The sequence below is a fragment of the Nyctibius grandis genome, chromosome 4, assembly GCF_013368605.1.
Source record: "Nyctibius grandis isolate bNycGra1 chromosome 4, bNycGra1.pri, whole genome shotgun sequence".
Classification (NCBI taxonomy): Eukaryota; Metazoa; Chordata; class Aves; order Nyctibiiformes; family Nyctibiidae; genus Nyctibius; species Nyctibius grandis.
The window spans coordinates 88,373,338-88,386,126 of record NC_090661.1 but is presented as its reverse complement, the minus strand read 5'-3'; the positions used below and the strand labels follow the sequence as shown (position 1 = coordinate 88,386,126).

The 12,789-nt window shown below is 35.9% G+C and overlaps 1 protein-coding gene across 1 annotated transcript in view; it reads left to right on the top strand.

The window, feature by feature from the left end:
• Positions 1 to 12,789, top strand: part of KNDC1 (kinase non-catalytic C-lobe domain containing 1) — a 67,528-nt gene that overhangs the window by 13,150 nt on the left and 41,589 nt on the right. The window lies entirely within an intron of this gene.

The window sequence follows — 12,789 nt, the reverse complement described above, 5'->3', positions numbered from 1 at the left end:
CTGCCTATTTTTTTTATATATCTAAAGCAGACTGGATAATGCTTCTGTTTAATGGCTTCTTCTATTATTTAGAGGTGATAAAATGCAGTAGTTCAGAAACCTCACTATGCAGCAGGATTAAAACTTTTCAGAAATAAAAGAACTGAAAAAGTGATACCGAGTTGAATACGACCTTGAAGAGAAGGGAGAAATATGGGATAGAGAATGGGAAGAAAGTAAAGTTCACAATTCTCTCTGTTTTCTCATCTAGAACTTGTTCTTGCTTTTTGCTATTGTGGCAGGAGTGAGGTATGCTGATCTCTCACCTGGGAGAGAATCAGAACCAGAAAAGGCTGAACACTGCCTGTCTCTCTGCTAGAATGTGACAGCTGTCGACTTGTGGTTCTCAGTGGATTATAGTTGATTTATATTATAAAAAAAAAGGCCAAGTGTTTCAACAACCTTAAAAATAAACAATTCTGAACAAAGTGGTATAACTAGTGCAAATAGAAAAGACGTGCTAAAATGTATTACATTTTTTTTAAAACTAAATAGTTAAGATTCATATGGCTTATTCCTACAAAATGTGACAAGGCAGTTTGATATGTATTCCATATACATGCAAATATTTTATATGCATATAAATGCACAGATCGAAATGCCAAATGAAACCTTCTGTTCTAGGGAATAGATAAAGAAAAGTTCAGGAGATACATATATATGTTGGTCCTGCTGAAGAAAACTAAGCTGACAGTTTTGTTCTGCAGTATTTCTCAATAGCTGATCATTACTGAGCTAGGGCTCAGGTCTCAGCTGTTGGTCCTTCTCTAAATATGAAAGCTTTAATTTTTCTCCCAAATCAAAACAGCAGAAGGTATAAAGGAAGTCTTGCCTTTGCCACTTCCCTGGTCTTTTAAAGCAGTGGCTTTTAACGCTGTGAGATTATCTCTACTGTTCTATTCTTTCTTTAGCTCTCGGTGCAGGAGGAAAAAAGAAAACTTTTTACATGTTCTCCTAGAGGGGTTTTTGGTTTTGTTTTTATCTGATGGGGGAAAATAAGCTTTTTGAAACACCTAGTGCCTTTTTTCTTGAGTTCTGTTTCCATCAATTTCATGTAGCCTCCTTTTGAGACTAATTCTGTCTAACAGCAGCAAGGCTTGTTATCAGCAAATGGTAACTTATCTCCTCCTGTAGTCTAAACCATTCTGTCTTCTGAATGTTATTTAATTCTGTCTTTTCCTTCAGTGACAAAAATAAATTACTTTTATTTGGTTACCTGTGCCTCTACTGTGCTATAGAAGAGGAAATGGAATCCTCCTGCTCTTGCTTTTACATCATTGGCCAAATTGAGTTTCCATTCAGGAACTTAGTACTGAGCAAATATCACTCTTTAGTTGCTTTATAGAAAGAGCTAACCAAAGGAAGAATATGAGGCCAATGGGATTTTTTTTTTTTACAGCAGTCTTTTTTCTTTTTTTTTTTTTTTATAAAGAAGTATAGAATATCTTAAAGTTTATAATTTCATTACCTCAAAAACCTGCAGCTTGTTGCTTAGTTTTGAAGCTGGGCTCGCAAAGTTGTCATATTGGTCTTTTCTAGCTGGCTTTTTGAGCATATTGTCAGTATTTTTACAGTTTTGCCTCTAAATCTGAAACACAACTTTTCACAGACTGACTTCTATTTTTATCAGGAGTAGTCTGTCTCTTAGGCAGAAAAATGTCCTCAGAAGACAAATGACTGACTGTACAGGTAACCTGCTCAATGAAAATATGTAGTATTTTAGGTTTCTTCCGTACTTGGCTATTAAGTTCCTATAAGAAGGCATTATTAAAGCTAAGATATATATTTTCCTTAAGACTGAGGAAGATTGTCCTTTGATGTATAAAAGCATTTTTCAAATTATCTTCTTTTGTTTCTTTTTATGAGGGAAAGATTGGGAGCGAAAAGAGAATTTGGTGCTCTGTCTTGAATCTGTTGGTTCTTGTGGTAGTTGGAAGTTTACTCTTTTAGAAACCAGACGAGCTGTGTTGGATAAATTTGCAGATAGTTCCCATCATGAGCAAAAATCTATGGAAAAGAGGACAGATTGTTTTCTCCTGTTATGCTTGGGCAGTGTCATAAAACTCCAGGCCCCTTAACGTTAAAGTTGCACAAATGTTTTGGAGCAGTTGTTTATCTCCAGCCTCTTCCACATAAACTCTTCTGATTACTACTGATACTTTCTCAGCTATGGATGACGTTGTCTTCCTTAGTCCTAGTAGAATTATCTGTCAGTTTCTGGTGATACCCATTCAAACTCATTTCTTTGGTGGACCCATCATCATATTGGTCTTACTGGCAGAACTTAATTTTCTATTGCACTCTCTGCTTGTTTCCATCATTTACTCTTTACAATGTTTGAAAATCCTTTTGAAATGTAAGCTTGAACCCTTAAAGGAAACATGAGGTCCTCCAACAAAATTATTCCTTGTCATTACTTGATATCAAAAGATTTCTCATTCATTAATTTTATGTCTGTTTTACATAGATGTTCAAGTCACTAAAAGATCCATGATCATTGCTAGACTGGATCTGGAAACTTCATACTCCCTGGAACAATGACAAACAATTCATTTTTACCATTTGCATGAACTGAAAATAGAGCCATTTCACCAGTGTATGAGAACATTCATAAATATCACCTTCTTTTTGAAAGGTTCAGGAACTGATTGACTTAGAAGTAGGTGGCAGAATGGACGACTTCTTAATCTCCAGATGAAATTTTGAGATTTCCAGTTTTCACTGTGAATTAGATGGTCAAGGAGTTATTTTATTAGGTTGCTTGAGATTTAGTCAAAAGAGCCTTCAGGATTATGACAAAATGATTGTCACTTACACATCATTCTCCTTAGGTACAGCATTTCAAAAAAGCTTCAAAGAATAACTGAGACTATGCTTTTGAAGCTAAGGATCTTGTCTCCTGGGAAACGCATTGCAAGTGACTTAGACTTTCTTAGATGACCACTGGAGGAGGTTTTAGAATAGAATATTTCAGTTGGAAGGGACCTACGGTGATCTTCTAGTCCAACTGCCTGACCAATTCAACGCTGACCAGAAGTTAAAGCATGTTGTTAAGGGCATTGTCCAAATGCCTCTTAAACACTGACAGGCTTAGGGCACCGACCACCTCTCTAGGAAGCCTGTTCCAGTGTTTGACCACCCCTTCTGTAAAGAAATGCTTTCTAATGTCCAGTCTAAACCTCTCCTGGTGCAGCTTTGAACCATTCCCAAGCATCCTAACACTGGATATAAGGGAGAAGAGCTCAGCACCTCCCTCTCCACTTCCCCTCCTCAGGAAGCTGTAGAGAGCAATGAGGTTGCCTGTCAGCCTCCTTTTCTCCAAACTAGACAAGCCCAAAGTCCTTAGCCGCTCGTCATAGGATATTCCTTCCAGCTTTTTCACCAGCTTTGCTGCCCTCCTCTGGTTACATTCAAGCACCTTCACAACCTTCTTAAATTGTGGGGCCCAGAACTGCACATAGTACTCGAGGTGAGGCCACATCAGCACTGAATACAGTGGGATAATCACCTCTTTGGACCGGCTAGTTATGCTGTGTTTGCACCCCAAACAGGTATAAACCTGTTAGTATATACATACTCCAGGATTCTTGAACTTTTGAGTCCTTTCACCAAGTTGAAGGAAAAAAAAAAACAAACCAAAACCACAAACACACACAAAAAAACCCTTCTCCTTTCTCCCAATTGTAATGGTGACAGGTGTTGCATTTTTACTCAGGGATGCTAATCTAATCCGTTTTTGAAGAAGCACATGAATTAAATATATATGTTATACTTTGCTTGTAGTTTTTTTTTTGTTTGTGGGCTATACAGTTCAAGTCCTATCACATTATACATGAGTTCTATGCATGAATAGAGAAGGAGCAAGGTTTACTTCTGCAGAAATCATTCCCCTATGAAACAGTCAAACAGAAAAAAAACCCGAACCAAAACCAGCCCCCAACCCTCCCCCCACATTAAAAACAAACAAACAAACAAAAAAAAAAAAACAAAAACCAAAAAACAAAAATCCTTCCTGTTTACCCTGCTCTGTTTACATTCTTGATATATACAATGAGAGCTACCTACTCATTTGCTACTTCAGTCACCTACAGCTCTTCTGTGAAAATTGGTGTTTTGAATGTGGTCTTAAGATATGACACAGTGGGATAAGTTCAGAAGTGTTTGGCCAGCTTTTTACATTTGCAGTTTGTTGTAGAAAAAAATTAGAAAAAATCTACATAGATTATTACTTCACAGAAGAGTGAACTGGTTACTGTACAGCAAAAATATTTCATATATCAGAGTCATGATGTCATTGATTCATGGCATGGTAAAGAAACGGTGATGCTATTTGAGTTCATTGGCCCGTAGTGTTCCTAACTGGAAGTGTTGCACTTCAGTTCTTTAGCTCCAAAATGCAGAATAAGCATCCCCCAACACAGGACTGTGCAAATGCTTTACTCAGCTCAAAGAGTGACAGACTTTACCAGTAGGCACATTCTCTTAGGTTTAAGATAAAAACAATATACTTTTTTAAAACAACTTCAATAACTACAAATATCATATTTGCCATACAATGAAAAAAATCTTATACAGTTGAGAGAAGACAGCTAGTCTGCTGAGCATGCATATAACTGTTTCTCAGGTTTCCTTTTTCTATGCCTACAGGAAATAAATTGTGTTAGTTTAATTAAGTGATGACTTACCTGTTGCAGGTAACTTAAAAGTAAGGAGGTTAATGGCTGATAAATTATAAGGAGAGTTGTGGCACATGAAACTCCGTTGCAAAGGGAGTTTTAAAAAAAATCATAGTGTTCAAGAAGCTTTAGAGATAAATGTGTCTGACTTTTGCTATCTAATCTCTGAGATCTCTAGCAGTTTTATTGCAACGTTCTTCCTTACCTGTCATAATTATACTTCTGCGGTCCTGTGGGAAAGGAGTCAATTGGTGTGCTATTCATCTGTGTTGGGGTGCTCATCTTTGTGATTAAGGGAGCCTGAAAATGGGATGTAAGAAACCTGTTCTTAATTTGTGTCCTTACCCTGCAAACACATGAGAATTTCATGCACATAGCATGGTTTAAATTTGGTCAAGCTTCTGTGTATGTTCATCTTCGTGTGACTTCTTAAAGTGAAATGCATGTTTATAAAGGTGGCTGCCAGTGGCTCAAGATATATCTCAGTCTTCACTACAATAGTTAAGGTTAGTAGTTAACAATAGTTAAGGCTTCTTGAAACTATATTGAGGTCCAGTTGAAAAGTTTGTATTTTCTTTTTTTTTTTTCTCCTCTCTCGGTGTAGCTCTGGATTGACAATATTGCTTTTCAAATTAATTACTGCTATAGATACTGGCAATTTAGTCTATCGACAGCAGTCACCTGTATTTTACATAGCCATATGGAAAGTCAAAACATGTGGCTGTTAAAATGAAGTGTTTCTAAGTATCATGGAGACTGCTGTAAACTTATTATATGATTTTTTTTTTAAAAAAAAACAAATATGTATCTCCTATCAAAACAGATCTCAAAAAAACCTGAAGAGAAGTTTGTATACAGCAGCCTAAGGAAGTAAGTCAAAAAGTATGCAAAAAGCTTGTAAGTCTGAAAAACTAGCAAATTTTTCCCAAACATATCAAAACACAGAAATGCTGTCCAAAGTCTGCAATGATTGCAAGTGAACAAGATACAGAAGAGTTTTTCAAAGAAAGCCACAGCAGAAAAACTGTTTATTTTTTTTAACCTGTTTTCATCTTGTAGGACCTTCAGGAGGTTCTTACATTGCAGCTCTTCTTTATGGGGAATTATCAAAACTTTGGCTCAAATAAGAGTGTCAGAATAGACTAGTGACCAAGTTGATGAAATTAGCAGTAAAATAAATTTCCAGGACCAGATGGTGAAAAAGCATTCATAAAAGAAGCAATTACTTAGAGTAATGTTCTTTAGCCTGGAAGAGAAGGCCCTGAGGGAGAAGTTATGCTAGAAATCTGTGAAGTATGCCATGGCGGCAGCCATAGAGTGAGTATTTGCCAGCCCTCATAAATGAAGAGGTAGGTGGCAACAATGAGATGAACACAGGTGGACTCGAACAAGAGGAAATACTTCTTTGTTATGCAGTAAGCTGTGGAAATTCTTGCTGTAAAACATAGGTGCAAAAAGGTTGCATGTGGATAAAGCTTAGACAAATTCGTGGACATAAAACAGTTGTCATGAGCCATTACAGACAAGAAGCCTGCAACTACAAACCAGTGAGATTAGAGTGATGTACTAGGTAGAGTTCCTCAGTTCAAACTGAGTTATATAAATAGAGGTCACAAGAAACCAAAACATAGTAAAATGTAGGGAATAAACATTCAGTCATAGTGTGATACGTGCTGCATTTAGATTTTACTTGGTTCATTTCTCCTTATGTTGTTGTAGCATCTCTTTTTAGATGATTATATCTATGAACCCTTGCTTGTGTTTTGTGATGTAAACTGATCACCTGACATTCGTCTAAGAACATATTAAACCTTCAAAGCTTTCACTTCATTGTTAAGTAAATTAAAAGGCTATTTGAGAGTTGAAATACCTGCAAACTTCAGCTGTGAGCAGATTATTTGAGAAAATCTGACCTGTAGCTGTGTTTTTGTGCCCATTTTTTTAGAAGTCTTTTGGGGAAGACTTTTTTTTCAGACAAAGCTAAGTAGCAGCTGTAGTTAGAAGGGACAAACTGCAAGTATAGCTTTGGTTGAAAATGTTGTTTTTCCAGCATTTGCTACCAATTCAGGCTGGAGTATATGTTTTGTGAATAGTCTACAGTGGTTTTAGCACATTCTGCAGAGTAATTATCTACCCATCCAAAGTGCCAAATGAATAAAAAGCTAATATTTAATACAGCACCTTCCAGTAATTACGGTTATGCAGAAAGGCGTTTCATCCTTTATAATGAAGGAAAGTATTAAAAGCAATAGGCCTATTTCCCTTTCATTTTGTTGCTGAAGAATATTGCTGTCTGACTTTTTTTTGCATAACAATAGTGCATTTTAGAGCGAGTATATTGAAAAAAAGACATATTAAAAAAAGACAGTAGATATTAAAAGTTTTCTCCCAATAGTAATTTTCTCAAGCATTAGCTTGAATTTGTTTATAAAACTTTGAGTTTTATAACAACACTGAAGCTTTCATTTATGGAACCTTTAAATGCTTTGAATTGTGAAAGGGTGGAAGCATCTATATATGTGCAGCAATCTCAATAAAAAAAAGAAAAAACTGCAAGGTAAAATAATGGCCAGCTATGAATGTCAAAACCAAGAATTGTATTACACTATTCCCGTAGCTTATCATTTAGTCAGAAATATTTTACGGGAAGCATTAGTTCTATTATGGTCTGTCTTTTCAGTTCTGCTGAAGACCTACATTTCTGAACTCAGTGAAATCTCAATACAAAATGTAAATGGTCATTATTTGTAATTGCAATATGCTAAATGCTTATGCAGTCACTATTCAAAAGCTCTTTTGTCAGCTTTTTTCTGTAGTGTTTGTCTGCAAGTATGAGTTCCTATAGAAGCTTAGTTCTTTATCCCTGCCAAGCAGTAATACAACAGAGCCTCTGTCACACTCTGTGTGTAGGCTTGGAGCTTTTACTTCCTCTCATGATCTTTTCATTTTCAGATTTTAAAACTAGAGCGGATCATTACTGTTCTCTGATTTCACTTCCTATAGTGTTAAATGGTCATAAAATGGCATGCAGCAAGCCAAGTAACTTTTGACTGGAACTGACAGAAGCCTTTTTGAATATATTTCACTCATGATATAAAATTTTAACATGATGGCAGAAGCTGTCCTCTCCCTTGGTAAGTACTTAGCCTGAAGATTTTAAAAATATGTAGTATCTTGACCTTTTGATTTTTTTTTTATGGTTTTCATTCCCCCCCCCCCCTCCGCGTTGTGTCTTGGAAAACACTCTTATATTAGAAGTTATCTTGATTTGAAGCTACTTGTATGATTGTGACCTTCAAATTTTTCTTTGAAATACGTCAGCTCCCTTAGGCTGTTGCTGAAAGGAAGACTTTCAGGACCTCAAATCATACTTGTGACTTTTCTCAAACATCTTTTCTTCGTGTTGCCATTTTGATTTTTAAAGGGCACGTTATTTCCATGATGGCCTTCCCAGTGATGCATGCAATTATGATTTTACCTACGATTCTTGTTACGTTTGCTAACTGTGGGCTAAGAGTAGGTGTACTCTCTAAGACCAAATCTGGAGATCCAGTTTTCTAATATGACTTCCTACCTTTCCCCCATCCTTTTTAAAGCTGATGCTGTATAACAGTCTGGCCAGCACGGCCTGTGTATTTTTTGTAACAAGCTATACTTAGTCTTTAGCTTAAAAGTCTCTTTAGGAATTGTGAAGAGGTTGGTTTGTTTTTTTTTTTCTTTTGGATCTTTCTTGAAATGAATGCTATTTATCAGCTATTAATATTGTTATCCTGTAATGCAGAAGTTCCTGTAATTCAAAAACTGTTCTCCTTAGCTAGATTTAAAACAAACAGGTGGGTTGTTTTTTTTTTTAGAAACTAAGGGAAAAAAACCCTCTTAATTCTTTAAGAAAATTCCTAACTACCAATACAGTACCACTTTTTGCTTGTCTTCCAGGAGAAGAAGAAAAGCTGTTTGCCCTTACTTATTTATTTGTTACACTCCTTATAACATACTAAAAAAACCTTAGCTTAATTGTGAGAGTGTTTTCATTCAGAGCAGTCCCTTCTAGTGAGCATTAGATGTTTTATACTTTTGAATTGGCTTTATTTATTGCATTTACCATCTTGCTCTCCTTTCCCAGAAAGTGAAGTTTTCTTCCTAAGACTTAACAGTGTGGTAAGTAGAAGCAGATTTGATGCATAAACTTGGGTAACGCCCCACCTAGTGGATAATCACAAACTCCTTTTCTCGTTGCTCCAATTTAGACGGGAGACTTAAGGTTACGTTGGAATACCTTACATATTAACCATGTTTCTGGCAACTCAGGAAATGAATTAAATAGCTATACTTACTTTCTCCTTTTTCTTGTGGGAGTGGCAGTGGTGGTGTTCGGGGAGCTGGGAGAGGGGGAAGATAAAAAGGGGATTTACGTTAAAGAAAGTTTCAAGTTGGAAAAGATGTTGAAGGTCTCAATAAATGTTTTGACATAAGAAATTAATTACAAGCTATGATGACTGAAGTGGCCATCTTCAAAACTGGCTTTCCTGGGTGTCAGAGGAAAGGAAGTATCTCAACAGAACAGTTTTCTGTGCGGGGAAAGAAATTCTTTCTTTATTCAGTATGAGACTGGCCTTTCTCTTGTACAAGAAAAGATGCAGTGAACTTTAAAACAGAACAGCAAAATGGAGGGAGTGGAAGCCTGTCTGCTTGCATCTCAAAGATCTGTGCTTTTAAAGGCAGACTAGGGAATATGAGTCATACTCCACAGTGAACAGAACATATTAATTGGAAAAAGTGCAATGAAGCAATACGTTGCTCTGCCGTTCTGATTCCTGTGTCCTATAATGTCCATGTCCATCTTCATGTGGATGAAGAAAATTTGTCAAAGGGCAAATTTTTTGTTCCCTCAAAGTAAAGTTCCTCATCTTTCTGTCATTTTGGAATTGGTATTTGAATTGTATATAATGAGATTATATTCAAATATGCTTTCTTACTCTTCTGTATTATAAGAAATACTTTATTTCTTATAAATTTCTTACTGAGAGAAGACTAGATAAACTCCTGTTTATTTTTATGCACTGTGTATTTGGAATAGACACTACATTCTGTAAATGAAACCAGATGCTGAGGAATCACACACATCTCTTGGAGAGGCTTAAACATACAAGTAATGTCCAAATGGTAAAATAGCCTCGAAAGTGACGCTTGTAGACACATGCAAAATACCACTTTTGAACTGAACAAAAAAAAGAGGAGGCAGGAACAAGAATCTCTTCCATCTGTATTCTAGTTCACTCAGTTTCCCACAAGTATTCTGTTTGCTAAATGCCAAACAGAGAAAAGAAATATGTCAAGTAAGTTGACAATTTGAGGTAAACTGTTTTTAATTCTTACTTCGTGCCTACAGCCCGCCTCTTGATGTGAATTGTTAAGGACATGCCATGTGTTACAACATTATCTATTTCTGGAGGCGGAGTCTTAGTTGCTTTTTCCTTTTTTTTTTTTTTCTTCCCCAAGAAAGAATAAGTAGATTAATTTTTTTTTGCTGCTGCTGCCTTTGTTAACATTAGCATTTCTATAAATAGAACACTATACTGAATAAATAGAAGTGCAAGATTTGCTGATAGAGTACAAATGTGATGTGTTGTTTACTTTTGCCACATGACATAAAGGCACATAAGCAATATATTATCTTTAAAGTATCATCAGTGAAGCTTGGTGTCAATTTTATAGTGGATGTTAGAGTCTAAAAGCAAATTTTCCTAATAAAGCAATTCTTCTACCCATTCCTGATGTTAGGAGTGGTATAGGGAGGATGAAATTGGTTATTCTGTTCAGAAGTACCTTCTGAATTCCAAGGTATCCCCACACTATATGGCATTATTTCATCTGGTATTCTGACATTGCTTGGTCTGTGTAGTGTGCATACATAACTTGTACGTTATTATTTTTTCCAGTTCTTAGAGGAGTGATTAATTTCTTTCTTTATTAAGGTCAATTTGTGGAACAGAGGTGATGTCGCTTGTTGCAGATGATATCAAATACATGGAAAACTTACTAATATCGAGTATATTAAACTACCACAGTATGATGTGACATTTATACAAAAAGTTCTTTAAAGAGAGCTGTATTATATTTTTAAGAGTTTGTCTTTGTTTCCTTGTTCTTTTTTAACTTTATGTTGAGTTTTCTGTTATACTGTCCATTGAGAAATGCAAAATGACATAGCTCACTGAAACAGAGTATTTAATATCAAAGTAAAGGAATAAGTTCTATACACTTCCTCTTCACTGTTCAAGAGCTTATGAAATGGTCTGCAGAAAAAAGACTTAAAACCATCTTCATAAATTCTTGGATGTTGGGGAAGGAATTTTGGTTAATAAATCTAGATTATTTTTTTTTCAGGCAGTTACTGGCCTTCAGTCTTGGGCAGGCTTAGAAAGGTGTTAATTTATACCTAGTTAGTTTTATAGCAAGTTAACTTGTGTGGACTGTAAGACCATCATCCTCTAAACATTTATTAGTAGGAGTTGTACTTCCTTCGTGAGTAACTCTGTTAGTGCTCGGTGGAGTTCATTTTCTGCAGCTGAAATAAGTATGAGTGGGAGTAGTGGTAACTTCAGGAAATAAAGAATAAATAACTGTCTTCCCATCACCTTGTTAGTGGATTATTTGCTCAGGCTTCATAGTTTCATATCCTTTTGCCAATATAGTCTGGTTGATTGTACCAAAAAAAAAAAATCATGCCAGTCTGCGAACAGTGTAGTTCAGTAGGGCTACTGCCACTAAGTGGGTTGTAGTAGCTTAATGTCGTGAAGGAATGGGGTGGTGGGGAAGTAACCTTTACTCTTGGAATAGATGAACAGCATTCATCCTTCTGCTAAATGAAAATTAAAATCATAACAGTTCCTGTCTGAGTTCCTCTGAGATTCTCAAAAGAAAAACAAAAGTCTTCAGTTAACTCTTCTGCTTAATGGTGAAGTTGTATAATAGTGTAGAACTTGAGACTGAAATTACTGCTTTGCAAAAAAATGTTTTGATCTTTTCTTTTTAGATCAGATGACATATGGTTTGTTTTTCTGACCTTTGTCCTAATCTTGATGTGTCCTAAGGGTAAATTAAGACTTTAGATCCAGCAGTCAGCACTAGTTTATACTTTCTTCATTTGGTGGGTACATGGAGGAGGGGGGAGAAGTGGAACTGTCCAAGCTATGTGCTCACACACACGCACAGCTTCCTAATGAGGCAGTGTTGCACTCCCCTTCGTGGAGGTGCCCTGCCCCACTAGAAAGTAAATATATATGCATACCTGCAGAACATTCATACAATTTAGAGACAATAATACACCTTAATGAGAAAATTGGTGGGGGGCAGAGGAAAGAAATTACTTTTGACCTTAAGAGTCAGTCTTCTTTCTACGATGAAAAATAGTAAAGCATATAGCAAATGCATTAGTACAACCAGATTTAATGTACAAATCTGATCATTCTTTTATTTATGTATGTATTTGTAAACCTGAGAGGGCAGTGTTCAGTACACTTGCATTCCTGGCTGTACTGCATTGCCATTGAAATGTTTGCATAAACTTAGACTTACAATCTGGGTTATAAATTTTACTGAACTATGTTCTCTGAATGGAACTTAAAAATAAAATTCAAACCATCATGGATAAAGTACCAGTACTACTAAAGCAGATCTGAAAAGGTCTCCTTTTTTTTTTTTTTTTTTGAAGAAGCAGAAAACTTCTAAAATTAAGATGTAGCTATGTTGTATGGCAAATCTAATGCATTAGCACTAGATTTGAGAAAGTTGTTAGCTCACCTCCACTTTTATTGGAGCTCATCACAAGGTTGTGGGCTTTAAGAGAAGCAGAGGTGGCAAACATGGAGTATTTCTTAAAATTCTTTCATAAGTGTGTTCAGAGACAAGTAATATTATGCTGTATTGTTTCTGCTTGCTTTCTTTGTGCTTGAGAGCACTTATAAAATACTGCTATATATAAAGTTTTTTGTCAAACTATTTTTTTTTTTTCTTCTGCTAAGAGGAATGCCACTTCAATCTCCCAGCATGCTTCTAACTTAAATATTACTTG